At 35.1% G+C, this 24,075-nt stretch overlaps 3 long non-coding RNA genes across 3 annotated transcripts; 2 read left to right on the top strand and 1 right to left on the bottom strand.

The window, feature by feature from the left end:
• Positions 1 to 5,993: 5,993 nt before the first annotated feature.
• On the bottom strand, positions 5,994 to 7,753 carry LOC147841404 (uncharacterized). The gene is made up of 2 exons (XR_015504141.1): positions 7,502 to 7,753; positions 5,994 to 6,798 (listed from the first exon to the last, which is right to left on the bottom strand). It is a non-coding gene; the product is annotated as an uncharacterized LOC147841404 (long non-coding RNA).
• A 20-nt stretch (positions 7,754 to 7,773) lies between these two features.
• Positions 7,774 to 9,513, top strand: LOC147841405 (uncharacterized). The gene is made up of 2 exons (XR_015504137.1): positions 7,774 to 7,820; positions 8,710 to 9,513. It is a non-coding gene; the product is annotated as an uncharacterized LOC147841405 (long non-coding RNA).
• Positions 9,514 to 10,086: 573 nt separating this feature from the next.
• On the top strand, positions 10,087 to 21,756 carry LOC141376804 (uncharacterized). The gene is made up of 2 exons (XR_015504149.1): positions 10,087 to 12,725; positions 21,384 to 21,756. It is a non-coding gene; the product is annotated as an uncharacterized LOC141376804 (long non-coding RNA).
• The last annotated feature ends 2,319 nt before the right edge of the window (positions 21,757 to 24,075 follow it).

The raw sequence follows: 24,075 nt of genomic DNA on the forward strand, positions 1-24,075 counted from the left end.
ACACTTTCAGTACATGACAATGCCTAACAAGCCCAAACATAAAAAATAAAAAATAAATATTTAAATACAGGATCATTTGTGTCTGTATGATTATATATATTTTAAATCTCAAAGCTTTATCTATTAAATGTAGTAAATTATTTCAAGTCACCTCTCAGATTCTGTCACTTCAGCAGTGCAAAGACCAATTATCTTGGTTATCATTTCAGTCTCATTTATTCCAACTGAAAACATCGATTGAACGTAATAATTTGACAAAAGATATATACAAAAGAACAGTGCAAACATGCGCTGGACCTATAAATTTAAGCTACATCCCAAACGTTTACATTGTCTGGCTTCACTCCCATTAATAACTCCATTTATTTACAACAAACTTTTTTTAGATACAATTCCAATGTCAGGTATTTCAAAGAACCTGGTCTGATTCACATAGACTAAACAAAATTAATTTCCCTGTTGTTTAGATGTACTAATATGTACACAGTAACGATCATGAAAGCTTTGTTCAATTCAATTCAATTCAATTCAGCTTTATTTGTATAGCGCTTTTACAATGTAGATTGTGTCAAAGCAGCTTCACATAAATGGTCATGTAACCCTGTAAGGCCACTGCTGTATTTTTACAACATCAATTTTAGCTGTCCTTAAATGAACCTGCACACCTTTTACTTCCTCTCCAAGACCACATTTGCACAACTAATATGTTGTGTTGTTTAGGTTTGCAGTCCTAATGGATGGCAGATTTTGTAAATAGGTTTGCTAAACTGGCCGTGAACTCATAAAATCAGAGAACATCCCTTCAGGCACATAATTTTGTTTTACTAAACTGCATAAGTAAAATGCCTAAAATCATACAGAAGTTAAGGTAAAGTTGAATGCTTAGTTGAAATTATACTGAGCTTGTCAAATGTTACAAATTTTACAAATCTGGCCCTAAGGGTAGCACAATTTGTCAATTGAACTTGAAAAAATTTCAAAGATGAATTCTACTTCCCTTGTTCCGTGTGAAAAAAAAAAATTGATAGAACAAGTATTTTGCAGGCTTCTTCAATACAAATTTAAGACTAAGTTTAAGATCATTATGAACGTAATGTTAGACTTATACATGGTTATACATTTTTTTTTCTATGTAAATACTGTAGTTTTTGTATTAATGGAAGATCATGTAAAGGGTTGCCTCTCCCTAATTAAGGAGTTTAATTTGGAAAATTTTCTGTAAAAAAAAAGCTGTTGCGAATAGTTTTTTTTTTGCAATAATAAAAAAAAAACGTAAATATTAAAAAAACAGTTTTGAGATGGATTATTGGTGATTAGGTGTTGGCCCGATTGGGCTTTACTTGCACATAGAAAAAATTAAGACCTGTTTAAAATAATTTAATCATATTTCAGGGAATTTTAGACTTAAGACTAAAGTTTTGTTTTTAAAATTTAAGTCAACTTAAGACTTTAGAACCCCGTAGAGACCCTGTAGAAACACAATTCAAACAAATCTTGATTGTAAGAAACATGCCCTGTTTTCTTGCAGATTCTTTCAGGGGCCAATGTTCTGGAATGTGGGGCAGTAGTAATACTAGCATAACCAGATGATATTAACTGAACTGTGGAATGTGTAAAATCTTTAAAACATGTCAATACGATGGCAGCTACTCTGACATCGCTTGCAGCCACTCCTAATACTGCACAAATATCATTAGTAAATTGATTGAACAGAATATTCTAACAAAAAAGCAAATCACAATTGATGCATTATGTCAGTAAAACTAAGATATAATTGTAATTTGGCTAGGTTTTTGTATAACAAATTTAAAAATCTGTCAGAAAGTGTTATTAAACTACATTAAGCAAATGATCTAACTACATGAAATGTTAATTCAAATTCATATAGACATCAAACTTAGAAAATAAAAAAATCTAGCTCTGAAAATAAATGCAATTATTTTGTGAGCTGCTAGTCATGTGAACAAGGTAGCAATCTTTAAAGACACAGCACAAAATGAAGATCATCATTTACTTGCCCTCAACCTCGTTTCACACTCATAAGAAATACTCTCATCTTCGGCACACAATTAAGATATTTCCAACCAAAAAGAGACTGATGTCATTTTGCTGAAAGCATACTCGCCTGAAAATCTGAAGAAAAAAATGCACCATATATAGCAAAAATTATTGAAAACAGATATAATTTTGGGCTTTATTCACATGCACTTAATCAGCAAAATGAGTAAACATAAACAGAAACTCAACCATTCCTGCTACTCATTGGTTCTTGCAGAAACTCAAACTTGACTGCTGTATTTACTCTTAGTTCATTATTATATGCACAAGAATTAATACAAATATTTACATCTCACAACCAAACTGATTGATCGAGAGATATACTGCATGTAACCTGCCCCCCTCTGAAAGCCCAGCTAAAGTATTAATCTTTTTACAAAAAAAAGTAATGTCAAAGAAGTATAGACATAAAAATGACACAAATATAAAGTTAATGCAAGATAAAATACCAAGGTTGAGATGCATCACAAAAAAAATACATTTATAACATGATAAAATAGTGAAATGAACGATTTCATCAACTCTACATTTTATTATTTTCAGCAAAAAATAAAAAATAAAAATTATGAGAGGGTTGATATCGGATCACAATAGTCTCAAGGCTTACTTTTGTTAAAGAAACAAGAGCTGATTCTCATATCCCTCTCTTAATGCATCTCTTTTCGAACATTAGAGGCTGCAAACAGTATATATAATAATTACATTTATAATAATGTTTATTATTAATGTTTTAATAATGTTTATAATATAATAATTTAATATCTCTCCACAAACACAGATTTCATGTGTCTCTAGAACAACAAAATAGCTTCTGCTTTCTGTGGAAATTATCACTGAAATTTCAAGAGTGTTTGATTTTGCTTTAAAACTCAACATGTGTCAAGGTAACCCGCTTATTTTAAGGTTATTTTATGACTGACACACAGCAAAATAGTTTAGTTGTTATTTAGAAAGCGTACTGATATGGTTTGATGAATTCCCGGTTGGACAAGTCATCTGTTATGAAGAGTGAGAAACAGAACAGCTAATGTAATAGAAATCTCTGAAGAATTGCCCCACATTATGACAAAATCCTATGGTGGATTCTTTTTTTGGATGACGAGCAAGAATCATCCTAGGTTGAAGCTGAGGAAGATTTTGTAGGAAAATTTTTCTTATAACATTAGTTTTTGCTAAATATTTTGTTAACATGACCACCATCTTACATCATACAGCCAATGTAATGCTAACACATGAAAAATACTATAGTAATTTACAGTAAAAAAAAAAAAAAAAAAAAAAATATATATATATATATATATATATATATATATATATATATATATATATATATATATATATATATATATATATATATATACTACTGTTTTAAACCATATTAAATGGAAACTAGTATTTGCATGTACTTGGTACAACTCTGCTATTAAATCCTACAGTATACTGTAACTATCATGATGTATTTTGACAGTTATCTCAAGAAAGAAAGAGATTGGGGTTTTATTTATAGATTAATCAATATTATATTTATATTGCATTCATTGAGATTTTTTTGCTGATATTTGATTTTACAAATAAATCTGCTTGTTTTTTTCTTTGTTTTTTTTCCCTTTTTGGACTTTCACATCAAAAATTCAACCTGTACTGCAAAATTTTAAGAATTTTTCAATAAATGTGTTAGTTATCACTGCAAATGGAAGAATCTTACCTTGTGTAAATGGCATAAAGTTATAGATAGTTATGGTTCAAATAAGTTGCTTAAGTTTAAATAAGCTTAAGAGTCTGAAATTAAGCAAATCTTTGACATATAGCTCAGTGCAGTCAATAATAAAGATATCAAGGTTACATTTTCAAAGAACATTCTTTATATTGTGTAAAAATAGTTTATGACAAAAATAGTGAATCACAAAAAAAATGACTTTAGTTGGGTTTTCACAGAGGGTCACAGATATGCAAATAATAGAGTAACCATAGTAACCAAATTAGTAAAGTTCTTATTGCATTTTAGATGCGTTTGTTATGCATTTAGTGATTTTTTAATATAAATTATTTAAAAATTAAGTATATAATTATTTTTTAAATTGTTCACAATTTGGCTCAGCTTTAGCTCATTTCTTTACTCTAATGTATTTTCAAATTAATATAATAGGCATTTTTCACACAGGCATTTCAACTTGCATTAATATTCCAAATGTCCTACAAATTAAATGACTTCCGTGTAACAGGTAATGGCCAAATATGAATGCACCATTTGATACAGTACGTGAATACATTAATATAAAGATTAGTTACTAAAAGATTAATTTTATAATGTGACTTTTCCCTTTTAAGACAACTCAAATTAAACAGCCTAAGTCATATACATTTATTTGTAATATATTAAGGAACATTTTAAGTAGGCTACAGAGAATGGTAACGCTTTCTTTTACAACCCGCAAAGTACCGCGTAAGTACAGTGAAATTACAGTGTACTTTTCTGTACGTACTGTGTAAGTATAATGAACGTATGTGTAGGTATGAGGGAACAAACCGTAATGCTTGGGTAAAAAGGGGGTAACAGCCAGATGTTCATCACGAAAATGACCGCGTAAGTACAGTGAAATAACGGTGTACTTTTCTGTACCTATAGTGTAAGTATAAATAACGTTTACGTAAGTATAAGGGAACAAACTGTAATGCTCGGGTAATAAGGGGGTAACAACCAGATATTCAGCATGAAAGGTACCGCTTAAGTACAGTGAAATAACGGTGCACTTTTCTTTAAATTGCAAAAGAACAAACCATAATGTTTGCGTAAAAGGGGAGTAACAATAAGATATCCATCACGCAAAGAAGTATATTAAGTTTACGATGTACATTTCCTCAAGTATTGTATACATATAAAGAATTATGCAAGGATGGTGACAACCTATTGCTATCTGCAAATGTACTATATGCACCTGCGTGAGTACATTAGTACTCTTATTCAGTGCTTGGGTTTTATATGGGGTGTTTAATGAATAAAAGGTTTACAACCTGTGAAATTATGAACCCTTATTGTATACTGTATGTATTTTAAATCTGCAATTCAATATAAAATATATTTCCATACACTACTTACCTTATGTTTACTCGTCGATCTCACCAAAGCCATCAATGTCTCCATAACTCACTATCGACAAATAACTTTGCATGACATAGGCCTACCGTCAGGGTTCAATGCAGATTAAAACAGGCTCACATCTTTACTGCTGTTGCACAGGGGGGCTAACTGTTGCATTTCAGTAAATGTATAGCTGATGCTTTATAGAAAAATCTAGTAATTTGGTCTTCAATCAATAAAAACTGCTGCTGTAGTTTACTCTGTTCTTAGTGTTCAAGTATACACTAGTATGTTAAAGTTCAGCTTCTTCCCTCTTTGTTCCCTGTAGTTAAAGGGTAAATACAGTATTTGTTCCCTCCTTGTTCCCTGTACTTACAGAGTAAATACCACATTTGAGGGTTGTAAATTAAAGTGAAGCTTTGTTTCCTCCCTTGTTACCTGTACTTACAGGGTAAATACCACATTTGAGGGTTGTAAATTAAAGTGAAGCTTTGTTCCTCTCTTGTTACCTCCTTGTTCCCTGTACTTACAGGGTAAATACCACATTTGAGGGTTGTAAATTAAAGTGAAGCTTTGTTCCTCTCTTGTTACCTCCTTGTTACCTGTACTTACAGGGTAAATACCACATTTGAGGGTTGTAAATTAAAGTGAGGCTTTGTTCCTCTCTTGTTACCTCCTTGTTACCTGTACTTACAGGGTAAATACCACATTTGAGGGTTGTAAATTAAAGTAAACTTTGTTCCTCTCTTGTTACCTGTAGTTAAAGGGTAAATACAACATTTGTTCCCCCCTTGTTCCCTTTAGTTTACAATGTAAAATCTTGAAGGCAGTGAAATAAATATACAAACACACAATATATTTCTTCTTTACTTTGTAACCTTTATTTTAATAAATAAGCATTTTAAAAGACTTCATATTAATCAAACATTGTCTTGTCTATCATTGCCTATACTCATTCATTTTCTCTTCGGCTTTGTCCTTTTGTTAATCTGGGGTCGCCACAGTGGAATAAACCACCATCTTATCCAGCATATGTTTTACGCAGTGGATGCCCTTCCAGCTGCAACCCATCTCTGGGAAACATCCATACACACCCACTCACACACATTCACTACGGACAATTTAGCCTACCCAATTCACCTGTACCGCATGTCTTTGGACTGTGAGGGAAACCGGAGCACCCGGAGGAAACCCACGCGAACGCAGGGAGAACTCCATGCAGAAACCTTCTTGATGTGAGGAAACAGCACTACCTACTGTGCCACCGTGTTGCCACCCAGCTGCAACCCATCACTGGGAAACATCCATACACACTCATTCACACACATACACTACGGACAATTTTACCTTACCCAATGTCACCACATATTTTTGGACTTGTGGGAGCACCCGGAGGAAACCCACGCTAACATGGGGAGAACATGCAAACTCCACACAGAAATGCCAACTGACCCAGCCGAGGCTCGAACCAGCGACCTTCTTGCTGTGAGGCGATTGTGCTACCCACTGCGCCTGCCTATACTCAAACAGCAAAATAACACATTATTTCTTTCCCCCTTTTTTTCTGGCATCTCTTGCTTGGCTTCCTCTTCTGCTCTTCTCAGCTTCCACTGAGGACTCTGATGGTGAGTGGCTGATGAAATCCCATGGGTCTTGCTGCTCTGCATTTATATAAAATATATGAACAGACAGAAAGGCTTTTAGTAAGCTATAGACATGTTTATTTTCCTGTTTAATGTGTGTGTAGTGGTTGTCCAACAATTTCACACACTAAACATTTACAGATACCATACACACACTATACATTACTATCAAACAAAGGTACTATCATCAGATCATATGGAAGATTGTGATCATTTATAGTGATAATAATTAAAGCGCAGAGGGGAAAAGGCTTAAATAGTAGGCTACTGTGCTAAAGTCCTAGGCAAACGTTACTAGTAATTGGGTGGGGGGTGGGGGGGGGGGTATTGATATATCAAACTGGCATGCTACAGAAAATATCAATTTACATTTCCAAACATTAATTTTGTCATAAACTTTGCTGTAATTAACGTATTAAGGGAGAAAATCGTCTGCACAGTCAGTATGACAACAGCCACAGAGATCTGACCTGATCATCATGCAGTCTTTCTGGAATGACATGAAGAAACTAAATCCATAGGAACTTTGGCAACATTTCTAAGATGTGCAAAGTAAACGACAGTAAACATTGGTAAATATTCGCTGCTGACCGTTTAGATTCGGCCATGAACTAACGTTAATGTTACGCTAAAAACAAATGAAACAAAATAAATATAATCTGGTTAATGCACAATTTCTAATCGTAACAATAGCCTTATTTACTGACAACGATTTACTCACATGTGTTACATGGTGACAAGACGGAGCAAATCCAAACGTCCCAAAAGTCTGAGCAAAACCTCGTGGCGTGCTGCTGCAGTTTGATTCGGATCTTTAGAGGCTTCTTGATTCATAACTCGTTTGAATCAACGAATCAGTAGGCGCGTACCTGAAGTGATACAATATCGCGAGATGGATTCAAATGCACACGGAGCTGTCTGTTGTTCTCGCGATGTTTTGATGTCACACTGATCGGTTTGTTGAAGACGAATCGATTCAACTCTCCGTCCTCCATTCCCAGAATTTCCTGTTCACGGCAGTACAAGGACGGCAGCGCGAGGTAAATAAAACAAGTATTTTTATGACGTTATGCACATAGAAGTGTTTGTTTAGGTTTTTGTTTATATCTGATGTTTGTACCTATTTTTAACAATTACACCCTTTTCACAACACTGTTATGACGCGTTTAACGATCATCAGGATCTAAAATCCTTGAGTTTTTTATATGATTTTTTAAATAAAATAACATTTATTTGTATTTACGTATGCATTATATAATATGATTACATGTGCGAGGTGTTTCAAACAGTGTCTATGGTCATGAGTAAATTAGAAGTTATTCTCTCTTCTTGCTGGCGTTATCAGTTTCACACTATTTTTTTATTTTTCTAATTGTCGAGACAACACCATCGTAAAGTTTTCATTTTATTTGAGCAAAGAAGATTGTAAAAAAATGTGTTGTACTTTCCCATTCACTGTGCTGAAATGTAAAAAGGGTCAATAACAGTACATCAACCATATTATGTTATCTTTCACTTTATTTAGGACTAATGATGGGTTAAGACATGTACTTTAATCAAAAACTAACCTTAGGGGTAGTTAACCCAAACGTTACATTTACTTACCATTTAATGAGTGACACAGAATTTAAATATGTACACTGAACTGCAAATAATCTTTACTTCAAAGTCTATACTGCCTGCACATATATTTAAGCCTTTTCCCCTCTGCGCTTTAATTATTATCACTATAAATGATCACAATCTCCCATATGATCTGATGATAGTACTTTTGTTTGATAGTAATGTATAGTGTCTGTATGGTATCTGTAAATGTTTAGTGTGTGAAATTGTTGGACAACCACTACACACACATTAAACAGGAAAATAAACATGTCTATAGCTTACTAAAAGCCTTTCTGTCTGTTCATATATTTTATATAAATGCAGAGCAGCAAGACCCATGGGATTTCATCAGCCACTCACCATCAGAGTCCTCAGTGGAAGCTAAGAAGAGCAGAAGAGGAAGCCAAGCAAGAGATGCCAGAAAAAAAGGGGGAAAGAAATAATGTGTTATTTTGCTGTTTGAGTATAGGCAGGCGCAGTGGGTAGCACAATCGCCTCACAGCAAGAAGGTCGCTGGTTCGAGCCTCGGCTGGGTCAGTTGGCATTTCTGTGTGGAGTTTGCATGTTCTCCCCATGTTAGCGTGGGTTTCCTCCAGGTGCTCCCACAAGTCCAAAAATATGTGGTGACATTGGGTAAGGTAAAATTGTCCGTAGTGTATGTGTGTGAATGAGTATGTATGGATGTTTCCCAGTGATGGGTTGCAGCTGGGTGGCAACACGGTGGCACAGTAGGTCGTGCTGTTTCCTCACATCAAGAAGGTTTCTGCATGGAGTTCTCCCTGCGTTCGCGTGGGTTTCCTCCGGGTGCTCTGGTTTCCCTCACAGTCCAAAGACATGCGGTACAGGTGAATTGGGTAGGCTAAATTGTCCGTAGTGAATGTGTGTGAGTGGGTGTGTATGGATGTTTCCCAGAGATGGGTTGCAGCTGGAAGGGCATCCACTGCGTAAAACATATGCTGGATAAGATGGTGGTTTATTCCACTGTGGCGACCCCAGATTAACAAAAGGACAAAGCCGAAGAGAAAATGAATGAGTATAGGCAATGATAGACAAGACAATGTTTGATTAATATGAAGTCTTTTAAAAATGCTTATTTATTAAAATAAAGGTTACAAAGTAAAGAAGAAATATATTGTGTGTTTGTATATTTATTTCACTGCCTTCAAGATTTTACATTGTAAACTAAAGGGAACAAGGGGGGAACAAATGTTGTATTTACCCTTTAACTACAGGTAACAAGAGAGGAACAAAGCTTCACTTTAATTTACAACCCTCAAATGTGGTATTTACCCTGTAAGTACAGGTAACAAGGAGGTAACAAGAGAGGAACAAAGCTTCACTTTAATTTACAACCCTCAAATGTGGTATTTACCCTGTAAGTACAGGTAACAAGGAGGTAACAAGAGAGGAACAAAGCTTCACTTTAATTTACAACCCTCAAATGTGGTATTTACCCTGTAAGTACAGGGAACAAGGAGGTAACAAGAGAGGAACAAAGCTTCACTTTAATTTACAACCCTCAAATGTGGTATTTACCCTGTAAGTACAGGTAACGAGGAGGGAACAAATACTGTATTTACCCTTTAACTACAGGGAACAAAGAGGGAAGAAGCTGAACTTTAACATACTAGTGTATACTTGAACACTAAGAACAGAGTAAACTACAGCAGCAGTTTTTATTGATTGAAGACCAAATTACTAGATTTTTCTATAAAGCATCAGCTATACATTTACTGAAATGCAACAGTTAGCCCCCCTGTGCAACAGCAGTAAAGATGTGAGCCTGTTTTAATCTGCATTGAACCCTGACGGTAGGCCTATGTCATGCAAAGTTATTTGTCGATAGTGAGTTATGGAGACATTGATGGCTTTGGTGAGATCGACGAGTAAACATAAGGTAAGTAGTGTATGGAAATATATTTTATATTGAATTGCAGATTTAAAATACATACAGTATACAATAAGGGTTCATAATTTCACAGGTTGTAAACCTTTTATTCATTAAACACCCCATATAAAACCCAAGCACTGAATAAGAGTACTAATGTACTCACGCAGGTGCATATAGTACATTTGCAGATAGCAATAGGTTGTCACCATCCTTGCATAATTCTTTATATGTATACAATACTTGAGGAAATGTACATCGTAAACTTAATATACTTCTTTGCGTGATGGATATCTTATTGTTACTCCCCTTTTACGCAAACATTATGGTTTGTTCTTTTGCAATTTAAAGAAAAGTGCACCGTTATTTCACTGTACTTAAGCGGTACCTTTCATGCTGAATATCTGGTTGTTACCCCCTTATTACCCGAGCATTACAGTTTGTTCCCTTATACTTACGTAAACGTTATTTATACTTACACTATAGGTACAGAAAAGTACACCGTTATTTCACTGTACTTACGCGGTCATTTTCGTGATGAACATCTGGTTGTTACCCCCTTTTTACCCAAGCATTACGGTTTGTTCCCTCATACCTACACATACGTTCATTATACTTACACAGTACGTACAGAAAAGTACACTGTAATTTCACTGTACTTACGCGGTACTTTGCGGGTTGTAAAAGAAAGCGTTACCGAAACCAGCTTCGGCATCCATTTGCAGGGCTGGCCTCCACTCTCTCTAAAGTCTTTACAGCACCGAATGATTTTCAGTTGTAAAATAGGATCATGTTTTGCCTGAAAACGTGTATTTTTACACTGACATTCCTCTAACTTTTTCGTGTTTGGAAACGTCGGCCATTTTTTCTAAATCTCCCGCATGTTTGCGACATCATTAAAGTGAACACCCCTACTGCTGATTGGCTACAAGTGAGTTGTGGTGCTGGTCTGATTGGTCCAATCCCCTAAAACTGAAAATATATAAATATATCTAGTCTTTGATGTAAGTGAGTTGGCATTGTTAATTTATTGCTCTATACTTATAAAATTCAAGGTTTGCTTTGCATCACAGGGGGTAGCTTAATATGTATGTAGTCAGCATTATTAAACTGTACAAGACAAATTAAGGTGTATGTGCATAAATTACAGAGCATACATTTTTATTCGTTTTTCATAATGAATATTTAAATATTTTGAGGTGTCTCACCTGTCTGCCAATTTTATTCTTGCTACTGTAATGAATATGAATGTGAGTTTTAAATAAGCAGGGGAAATTTCTGATTTTCAACAAATAACCATTTACATACTTTTTGGCATTTGCATTGTAGGCTACAAATGTGCAGGGAGAAAAAAAGGGTCTCTCGCAATGTTTCTCATTAAAGTCATAATTCCCTATTAATTCAATAGAGCATACTAAGGAATACCAATATGCCGTTGTGATGGAAAAATTTTTTGGCTGTTAAGAGCAATACCATAATCAAAATTAGTTTTTGTTTTCGGTATAACACAACATACTGTATATGAACACTTTAATTTGCTTTCTCTCAATCACATTAACATTGCCTTTGTACCATTTTGTAGCTGTACATGTGATCAGATTAACGAAAAAGCATCTACTTACCTGGTGTAAACAGCGCCTCAGAAATGTTTTATTCTTTTCAAACATAAATTGAGATATATACAGATTTGTATTACAAGTCAAAGACCTGGAACTATCTGCTGTAATATTAATAATGTTTACACAAAACACAAAATGGTGTTAGCTCTTTTAAAATTCCTTACTTATCTCTGTTTAGTGACCTTATGCGAGATCTAATCTATTTATTCAGAAGCTGGCGTGACTGAGGCAATGATTTTTTTGAGTTCGATAATCGTGGATACTCTCAGCAGAGAGTGCGATTTATCAAAGGCTGCATCTGCTATCTGACAGTGATGACAGATAACCCTACGGACAACTGTTTACATTTGAAGCGAGAAGGGGATCATTGGAGATTTCGTTGCTTGCTCACTGCACCAGTAGAGCAGAGATTGTTATCACTCTGAGTGATCTCAGTGAAGTAATTACAATAAAGAAATACAGAAAATGACAATCACCCTCAATATGGAAGGAAGTCAGTGATGCCTAAATGCTCTGCTTAATTTGAACGCAAGGAGGACAACACAAATGCATTACATCCATCACGTAATTAACATTTCCAGCACCTTTAGTTTCACATTCTTGAACAAAGTCCCATATTCTTGGCTACCTACTTGCCGTGTAACAGCTGTTTTCATGATATATCCCAAACGAGTCTCACCTTTTCCAGCCATATTCATCTGTCAAACCCTCTGCAAGTTTTATTTCCATATTTTCATTAGCTTGTTACAGGTGTCCCAGTTGCTGAATGATTGCTGTGCTGTGTCTGGGGAGGATGGAAGACGGGAAGAGTTTACAAGGCGATCGCTCATGTTGTGAGTTCTGAAACGCTCCCTTTTTAGGTTAATTCCTTTAGGTCCAACACATCAAATTTGTCAAAGTCTGCTGAAATGATCCGAGTACAGAAGTATAGCGGAGAAATTACCATCTTTCCAAATTTTAGATATGAGAGCTGTGTAATTAACTGTGAAAAAGCCCATCTCTGTATAATTATGTTCTTTGACTCATCATATGCTCTGGGCCACAAAGGCAAACTTGTCTTATCTTTCTTCCACAGTTCTAAATACAAAAAGTCCTGCTGAATCCCAATGAATGCAAATAACAGGTCACAATGTGATGTGGTTCACTATTTTGCTGAAGTCTTCAAGAGTCCTGCAGATTACAAAAGGGAAGAAGAAAAAAAAACAATTGACTTTGCTTTGCCTTACCTGTCAAAACAAGAGAAAAAATGAGAGGTTTTCTTCCTTCCTCTATCTCCTTCCCAGCCTGCTGACAGCTCTATAAATCATTATGAAATAATTGTGTGTTTTTAATTAAATGTGAGGTGGTTGCTATCAGTATGCTGGGCTTTGGCGCAGACGTCTTGTGTGCTTTTGAGGATGTGAATGTAGGACTCATCTGTGCTTCAGTGCACAGGGTGGGGGGCCATAATTCAGGCCTGGGGGGACAGCTATAGGCAGACCGGTGTAAATACTGGCCCCTGGCTCCAGGAGAAGGACCTTGGTGATGGCAGTGCTGTAATTGAATGCTCTGTGTATTGTGTTATTACAGTCTGCAGTGTCATATTTCATGCATGGCTGTGGCGAAGTGCACTGGAGTGGGGTTGACGTCCTTATTGGGGAGAGCTGTCTCGACTGGACTTGTGAATTTGAGATGGTAGATGAAAGTGAAGAAGCTCGAGACTTGCTCTGATAGCATCACTGATTGGCGGTTGGACCAAACAGTGCCCCGTCGTTCATGTTAAACATCAGTGGTGTAAAGTAACACATTACAAATACTCAAACTACTTTCCTTCACTTTTCTTTAATCTGCAGTCACTGCTTTATTTTTTCTTGTCTATGGAGATTAGAAAAATTTGTCCTGTGATTCCTGTCCAATCAAATGGCACATAGAAAGTAAATCATACAGTAGGTGAGAGTTCAAAGTGACTATTACCGCCGCGTCATATACCACTGCCGTTTGAAATAGGAGCCGCTTTGTTTTTTGTGTATGACCGCAGTTTGTGAATGAGCCGCCAGGGGGCGCAAAGGGACGGGATGCGAACAGACAGAAATAGCCCACACAGCAGCCTTAAATATGCTACTGTGCCTGTAAATGAGATTAAACAATAAGTCAAAGCATTATAATTGCTTTATTAATCATTTAAAAATTGTTAACACGCTTTATTGTTATTCTAAACTTTTTAAGTGCAAAGAGGATTATTTTTGAAAAATAGAATTGAAGAAGTTAAAGACAACTAAAATGAAAGCACAAACATTCAGTACAAATATTCTAAGTATGCCTAAATTAAAAAATAAAGCAGTCTTTTAGCCTAAATGTAAAGAGATGTTCAGTGTTTGCTATTTTGGTAGGACTAACACAAGACCTTTTCATTTATGTTTTAATTTACGTTTTTATTTACATTTTCGTTGTTGATTATATTTTACTATTTCATTTTATGTCACAATTATTGAACATAATAATAGACGAATAATGAAAAATAATCAAAATAGGCCTTATGTATTTAAGGACATGTGGTGAAACACTAAGAAACGGTCAGGCGCATGGTCTAAAGAGCTTAAGTTGAATGCTGCTTCATAAAATAATTTTGCCGCAGGACATATCTCGCAGGTTTATTTTTAATAGTTTTCAGTTAATTTTTTTGTTTCAAAACATCAATGTTCTATTTAAAGTTATCTTTAAAGTATAACTGTTGTTTTGTTTTTTTACTTAATGGCCCAGTATGTTTTGTATTTTAATTTCAATTTCAGTCACCTTGCATATGCATTTGAAATATAATTCGCGCATAACCGCGGAAAGAAGAAAAAACTGTCAAAGGTTAGAGCGAATTCATCAAAATTAGCTATATTAAAATGCAGCATGTAAGTTAATACAGGCAGAGTGTGAACAAACTCAAGGTAAGGCTTAGATATGCGCTTGCCTTTTAATGAATTTAAAAAGATTTGCGGCCTTTTTATAGGCTACATGCTACTATGGTGTATAATGTTTCTTTTATTATTTTGTATTTTGTATGGTAAAGAACAATGCACTGTATGTTATTAATGTAAACTTAGGTTAAAATTTACCATTGATAAACGACCTACCTCAAGCAGATGACTTAAAGTACAATATAATAAAATAATGTTAACGTCAATGTTCTTCTTTAAAGTAAAATTGTTGTTTTGTTTTTTTATTTAATGGATCAGTATGTTTTGTATTTTAATTTTAATTTCAGTCACCTTACATACAGTATGCGTGTGAAACATAGGCTAATGCGCGCATAACCGCGAAAAAAAGAAGAAAAAGCTGACAGGTTTGGCCAGTGTGTTTTTGGTCTAATAAATGATAGTTTTTTTTACTTTAAAACTTTAAAACAGATTGCTATTTTTCTAATGACATATGATTTAATAACTTTGTATTTTAAAAATTTCTCTTGTTTGAATTTTTTTAACTGCACTTTTTAGGAAATATTTTAGTACATTAAAAAGTGTGGTTATAATGACATCTGACTGGCTAATCCAGCAAAAAAGTCACTAAAATGTAGTATTTAAATCTCATAGTTAAATAGAAACTTTGAGGCGTATAACTGCAAAAAGGTCCACTTGAGAAAAAAAGAACCATCCCTTTCACCAGGCTGGCTACGGGCCTCATGTGTGCGCATGAGTCGATATGTTGCCTTTTTATAGTCTACATGCTACTATGATGTATAATAATGTTGTTATTGTTGTTTTGTCTGGTAACCTTAGGCTGTAAATAATAACAATGAACTACCTCAAGACATGGGTGATTTATAATTGCAGCAAACTGTTTGGAAGCATTAAAAATGTCTAAGAAGATGTTTAAAATCTTTACACACAATAACCCAGAGACTGTTTAAATGCATGTCGCTGATAAGAAGATGACAGATGTTTACTGTATGATGAGCCTTAAACACCCAACGGGCACAAGACGTTAACATGACATCACATTTACATTGTACCCCAACTTTGTGGGGACGTTGCAGTTTGTTTGGAAATGAAAATCAGGTTGTCATCGAAACACAATGTCACGTATTATCAATGTTTAGCTTAAAATAAACCAAATATCAATATCCAATGATTGACGTTTAACGCTTGATGTTGTGTGGACATTACAACTATGACGTCTATAAGATGTTGGATTTTGGCTGCCATACCTGATGAATAAAAGTCAGTATTTGACATCAATATGACGTTGGTTTAGGATGTTGGCTCGACGTTAGATTTTGGTCACTTTCTAACACAACCTAAAATCAACCAAATATTAATGTCATTTGACATCGTTATTGGACATCATGATAACATTGTCCCTAGAAACTGGCTAGACGACAATTTTGGTCAACTGACGTCACAACCTAAATCTAACCTAATATTAATGTCTTATGATATTGTGTGCCTGCTGGGCAATAGCTACAGTAAATGCAGTACTGAATGCTACGTTTACATGCAAATTACATGCAAATGCATCAGATTTTTACAGAGTAATACTCACTACTCTTTAGTACTTTTAAAAGATCTACTGTTTACTTATACTTTGAGTAATATTTACAACAGATACTTTTACTTTACCTGCACTACATTTATGCAGTAATTGTATTTTTACTTTAGTATGATTTTTCAGTACTCTTTCCACCACTTTTAAACATGGGTTATATATGTATAACAGCTAATGTTCACCTGGTCATCTATCAGGGCAGTGTATTAATGATAAACCTGAGTGCTGTAATGTTTTTGAAGGACACTTATTTTGCAATATTATCTTTTGTAATATGTTTGAACATAAATCTGAAACCACAGTGTGTGTAAAATACACCCTAAAGTGATAAGAATACACCTACTCATTTTTATTATGCCTATAATCATAAACAGTCTCTAAATGCATGGATCCAGGTATCCCCAAACAAGAGTAGGGAAGACTGCTGATGATCTGCTTTTTTATCATAGATCCCTCCCTGAGTGAGCTGCAGCGGTCATTTATGTTTACTCTCTAAAGCAGCATGAGATGTATAATGTTCGCTCTGTTATTCTATAGCATTGTATATAAGGGTGTTCAGTCAGATTGCGCAAAGGGTGTGCAGAGCAGAACTCCTTGATTACAGAGCTCTCTGTGGGTTATAATTGGTTAATCAGTGAACTCACATCTGATTGGCTAAAGAAGAGATGCCCAAACTTGGGCCCACTTCATTACAGAGCTCTATGTGGGTTATAATTGGTTAATCAGTGAACTCACATCTGATTGGCTAAAGTAGAGATGCCCAAACTTGGGCCCAACTTTAATGTAATACTGTTTGGTATGTTTACCTTTGGCCCACCGCTTGCAATAATATTTGGTTTTTGGCCCTTCATATGAAAACTTTGGGCATCCCTGGGCTAAAGTGTAGAGTGACTTGCCTGAATGCATAGTCCGGAAAGTATCAAAAATAAATACACAAATCCAGGATGATTCAGTCAAGATGAACTGAAAACATAAACATAAAAGAAGATTAAACTTACACACAAGACCATGAGGAAATGCTCATTTTAGAAGAATGTTTCAGATGGCATTTACAGTAGAAGCTTTTGCATCTGAACTCTTCATTCATAAATGGTGTTTTGCATTTGTGAAACATATCTTGAATGACTTGAATCTTGAATACATGAATATGTATATTTATTTTGTGCATGTGAATATCTATTTTGTAAAAACATCTAATTATTTTGTACACTCTAATTTGGTTCATGGGTATATATTTGGCTCTGCATGTATATGTGTATATATATATATATATATATATATATATATATATATATATATATATATATATATATATATATATATATATACATATATATATATATATATATATATATATAGGGGTGCATAATCAAAATAGGCCTGGGTTAGCTTTTTATGGAGCTAGATTATGCTCATTATATATATATTTGTTTTTGTGAATCCACCATTTTATATATATATATCTCCACCAGAGGCCGCTGTGTACATTTATTCAGATCTCAAATTTCTCTTGTGATTGCCATTTGCACCTGCCGTTCTCACGTAAATCCACCAGAGGCCACTATCGAGTGATTATCTGGCTGACTGACTGACTGACTGACTGACTGACTGACTGACCGATGACGCCCCCCCAAACCCAACCACAGCTGTTTTAAAAAGCACCAATTGACCCATCCACCTCCATCCCTTAACCAACTGCAGTATTTTCAAAAGCAATACAGAAATTGAAAAGCCCTTATTGCAGCCTGATTTTTACCACGTTTTCAGATTTTACAACATTCTCAGCCTGCTATTTACCTTATAAATTGTTTTCTTACCCTGTTGTTTATTTTATTATTTGGCTTTTGTCTTACCACTTTCTGAAACCATTCTTCACCAGACTCAAACCACGTTGTCGTGGTCAACTCCCCATCTGTGTCTTAAGTCTGCCGACGTATGTGTTGAGCTACCGGACAAACTGGTAACAGTACAAAAGCCGTCCACATGGAGGTAAACATGGAGAAAAGGAACGGCATCATGCCACCCCATAGCATTTATTTAAAAGATAAAATGCAGCCATATGTTACTCTGACTACATAATTCGTGATCTCCAGAAACATATAAAGGGCTATGTTTTCAGAATGAGCCTATGTTGCAACTTGCCTAATTCAGTGGGAAAACCATAGATTGGCAACCCTGTCTTTTGTTTTTGGAGTATCAGAAAAGCATATAAATTGCAAAAGCAATGGATTCATTCATATTTAAAGAGACACTCAAAAACAGCATATTTTTTTCACATGCAGAGACAAATTAGACAAGCTAAATGATAAATGGCCATGGGAATTTTTGAGCTGTAATTTCACAGACAAATTAGAATGACAATGGAGACATGTATTAAATCTTGTGTAAAGGAACATAGCATGCCCCCTTAAGTGATTAGACAAGACATATATAATATACTGTAAGTATACTTTAGAATGAAAAGCATACCACTGCTCTGTGGGGTTTTCATTAACTCCAGATTTTATTAATTCATTTTGAAGCAGAAAGATAAGCCAAGGACTGTTTTTGCCCTTTTTTGTATTTTCTTAAACTCAGGCAATTCCATCAAGTGTATTACCTTGACAGTGCTGCATGAGTCTCAAAATTATGATAAAATATAAAAGAGAGAATTCAGGATTTTTACAGTGGGTCTGGGACTAATTAAGAAGTGCGTTCAGCAAGCTGTCAGTGCCGGTACATTAGGAATTCATTAAAATAATTCAGTAATGTTGAACTGTGAGAATTCATTTCTTAAGATTAAAAGCAGGGATGCTTATGAAAATATTTAAGTAACCACTTGCTTCACAGTATTTCGGAGAGAATAGCAGATTTATTCCATATAAATGAACTTTATGATACTGTAACACTGCCCTGTCAGTGTTGCTGATACCTCTTGTTTTGCTAATCCCCACAATTTACATGCAAAATATTTTGTTAGATTTTGTTGTTGATTTGACATGTTCAAACATAAGCTTTGCCAACAGGAGATTTTAGTCTTATCGAGTAGATAAGAGCTATACTGCATGCCTGTTGCCTAGATAGAAAATAGCTGCCTGGGGGAATTGCCAAAATGTCTGCCAAGTGAACCGACTTAAAAGACTGCATTGTGAGAGTACTGAAAGCAATGATTCATTTCTGTGATTTAAAGTGATAGTTTGCTCCAAATAAAAAAAATCTGTCATTTATTCAGCCTCAAATGTTCCAGTGCTGTTGTTTATTTATTTGTTCTTTATTCATTGAATATTATTTATTGATTTCTTTTTTTAGCATCTTTAAAGAATATGAAATTTATTTCTAGTTCACAGTCATCAGAGCTGTCATTTCGGGTACACCGTTCCTTTAAAATATAATGCAGGATAGAACACACTTAATCACTGGTAAAAATGAAGCATTGTTTCACACTTTGACCCCAATAAGTCGTGCATGAATATGACCGAAGGATACGTCTTCTGAGATGGTTGTTTAAAAATTTATATTTCAAAATAAAATAATAAAAAGTTAAGTCAATAATGGCAAGTAATCAGAATACTTTAAAATAAGATAAAAAAACACAATTTTGATTAAGTAATAAATTTATGTATTGCATAATTTTCATTATGCATATATATATATATATATATATATATATATATATATATATATATATATATATATATATATATATATATATATATATATATATATATTGTTAGACTATTTATCTAATATATTGTAAGACTATTTATCTAATCTAATAATCCGAGAGGTATGTGTTTATAGGATGATGCATTTCAGACACACTCTGTCAGTTTAAAACTAGACTAAAGACACATCTCTTTGCATAAGCATACCAGCCTGATCTCACGAGAAAACGTAAGTATTTTACGTTTTGCCAGTTTAGTGGCTAATTCGTACGAATTCGTACGAGTTCAGTCGTACGTAATGGTACGATTTTAAAAAGGAGGCGTGGCACCTGACCCCACCCCTAACCCCAACCGTCATTGGGGGATAAGCAAATCGTACTAAATTGTGCGAATTAGATCGTACGAATTCATACGAATTAGCCACTAAATGAAAAAGTTACGAATTGCTGTGAGATTGTGTTGAGCATACACATAAAACACAAATTATTTTAAAATCCAAATCCTCAAAAGCAATGGTCCTCAACCACTGGGCCATGGACCTGTACCAGTATGTGGATCAATTGATACCGGGCCACACAAGAAATCATTAATTATTTCCATTTTATTTGTTATCTGAGTCTGAATGATCTTTTATTTAGAAAAATTCTTTATTTTGAAAAATTACTGTATTCTCTTGAGCACCAAAATATAACCCACAAGTTGTAAATTGAGTAAGAAACAGATGTCTTTGAAAAGTTTCTTTGCTAAGGGGAAAAGGCCCAGTGACGGACTCATAAACTCCCAAGTCATAGAACCACAACCCATTTGTCAACAAATCAGATGAATCCACCATGTCTGTGCTAGAAGATCAACTTCTGGAGATCACAAATGACGTTTGCATATTCCGTCTTTTCTAGAGTTCGCACAAGTTCATTATTTCCAATGGAGGTGTGTGGCTTGGACGCAATTCAGACGTACCCAGTTGAATAAATGCTGCGAACGTACCGCAAGTCACTTGACAAGAACAGAACGGAATATACACATTTCAGCAGACTAATTTTTTCAGACAAACACAGACCACTAAAACTCTGCAGTGCTTTGCAATTTTCTCCATAAATAAAACTTGTATCAGATTAACTGCAATGTTTTGTCAGCTTGTCATCCTCTGAGAAAATGGTTGATGGCCGCCTAGCGGTAAAATTGTCAAATGCTAACCAGTATGTGGTGATAAAAAAGTTGGGGACCACTGCTCCTAAGGATTGTTAGGCTGCAAATTGAGCCAGGAACACTTCCCAAAAGACATTATAATTTAAATCTACGCATTTACACTAATGTTCGTCTGTTTTTCATTATCCCGAGGTCTCCATAATCCTAGACCTGGCTGTATTCTGAGCAGATGCTGTGGCGTTCATGGAGGAGTGACAGACGAGTCTCCGCATTGATCCCGAAGGGCCAGACTCTGCGCCCACTGGTGGCCTACTCACACAGACATACAGTTTCTCCACGATGGACGTTCAGCGTTTTCTTCAATTTCGTCAATTGGGGAAGTTTGTTCCTCTCCACTGTCGCCACTTGCTTGCTTGGTTTGGGACTTGTGGAGCTGCGCATCTATGCATTTGCTTTAACTCTAAATACTGGACTGACAGTTTCAATTTCAAATTTCTATGTGAAGCTGCTTTGACACAATCTACATTGTAAAAGCGCTATAGAAATAAAGATGAATTGAGTTGAATTGAATTTTATTTTCCTACAGGTTGTTTAAAATGTCTGCTCATTTATTTGTATATAGACAAGTCTCCTCTATATATTATATACATATATGAGCAGACATTGTAAACAAACTATTGCTATAGAAGAAAATAAATGCATCACCACAGATCCTATAAAGACATACATCTCGCGTTAGCCATCAGAAATGTCTTTCTCTCAAGAGCATAACACCCAGCCAGTTATATTCTGTTAAATGTGCTGCTGCAAAAGATAACCCTTATGATAGGATGGCTTTACCCTGGATAGTAAAAAAGCAAAATGCAATTTAAAAGCTAAACATGTGAGCGAGAAAGAGTCACATCCTATGACCTTGAGCACTGTGAATACTTAAACAGTAAGATTTTTCCACCCAGAACCACAGTTACCAATCTCATTTCAGGACGAGCTGTACCATGGCAATGGCCTTGCAATCATAAACACGGCTGGATGTCGATGACATTGCACGTCTTCCATATGATGCCCTATCTCCAAAGCTGCTTAAGATAGACCTATTACACCAGCCAAGAAAATAAAAGAATACAGTTCATGTTCCCAAGATGGCCTACCGGCAGGGGCTCCGTTCACTTCCGCTGTTGTCCTGTGATGAGATGGGCTCTATCAATGCAGTTGGAAGAGGACAAAATGGCAAACCGTCCCATCAAATCACGTGCTTCCAGTAGTGAGGAGGGTGATCATGCTCCAACTGAAAAGCAACAAGAGAATGTTTACATTGAGATTTGTTCCACACCCCAGATGGTCTCATAATTATCAGAATATACACTACCCAGAAAAAAAATGGGATTAGTAAGGTTTTTAAAGACACAACATGCATTTTCAATATCAGAGAGCACATCTTCACAACCCAGGCTGTGTTCCAGTCCAGTTTTAGACATACACTCACAAACTTTCCTTCTCTTGTTCTCTCGGGGGAATCCCCAATGCCATTTTAAAGTTAGTTCCACTTCATCAAGTGAATGAGGGAAGCTTACATACCACTTGAATTTGACCAAAAAAGTGAGTCAGCTTCATATGACCACTCCAGCAGCTATATTTCACAAAATGCAATGTGATAGTGATGTCACAACAGTGTAGTTCCCAAGTGGCCAAAAGTTTAGGGCATTCAATTTAAACCCATTCAGATGTTCCACCAGTATTGGAAACTTTCGTAGTTTAATCAAAGACGTACACCCTAGAGAGACAGAGGGAAGTTAGTGAGTGAAGGGGAAAAAATATTGTTCTGGAATACAGTCATATTTTAGTGACATCATGACTGAGTGTGTAATCAAGGAAGTTGTGTTCATTTCATACTAGAAGAAATACAAACATAAATCTTGTTTATAGATATCTAAGACTATCTGTCAAAAGTTTGGGGTCAGTTTTTTTTTTCCTTGTTATTTTTTTAAAGAAATTTTCTTTGTTCTTCAAGGCAGCATTTATTAAATGTAATAAAACAAATATTGAATTGTTAAATATGTATTACAATTTTAAATAATTGTTTTCCTATTGTATGTAGTTTCAAATTAAATTATTACTCGTATCATTATTGCTTTTATTACTTTTACCATACCTTAAATATTAATGATATTAATAATAATGATGATGATGACAATTAATATTAGAGTAATTTGACAATTTTACAATTTGTTATTTGTTTTTGAGTAAATTAATGCAGCCTTGGTGAGCAGAAGAAGCTTATTTAAAAAAAAAAAAAATGTAAATCCTACTGACCCCAAAGTTTTGACCAATAGTGTATTTAAAGACTTAAGTATTTAAAACTTATTTTCGTGATAACTGAGTAGGGCTGAATGCTGTTGAGACCATTGAAGTAGTTTCTGATGAGTGATTAGCACAACAGCATAAAAGCTACCATTTTTATTTTCATGATCACATGGAGAAGCAGCTCTATTTTATCATATTAAATATATTTTAAGGTTTTGTTATAACACTGCTCTATAGTAAAACACGAGCCGCACCACTTCCTTCACCAGTTTCAATGCACTTCTGAGCTTCCACTCCCATAACCATCAGCTACGCTCCATTGATGAACCCTTTCTGCTTCTAGTTGTTTATTTTGGACATTCAAGAGTTTACACTTATATCAAGCTTGACGATATTAGCAGGTTTGGAATGCTGTCCGGAAAAAAAAACCTGAGCTAGGAGATAGATGATTCCAAGGGTCCAAGGTCTGGTCAATGAGCATTTAAAGGGATACGAGATCAGGTAGTTCTCGAGAACTCCCCCCGATTCGTTTGGCATATTCCTTCATTAATAAAGACAGCTATGGATGTTTCAACTATACTTA

Source organism: Danio rerio, chromosome 12 (genome assembly GCF_052040795.2).
Source record: "Danio rerio strain M-AB ecotype USA chromosome 12, GRCz13ab, whole genome shotgun sequence".
Classification (NCBI taxonomy): Eukaryota; Metazoa; Chordata; class Actinopteri; order Cypriniformes; family Danionidae; genus Danio; species Danio rerio.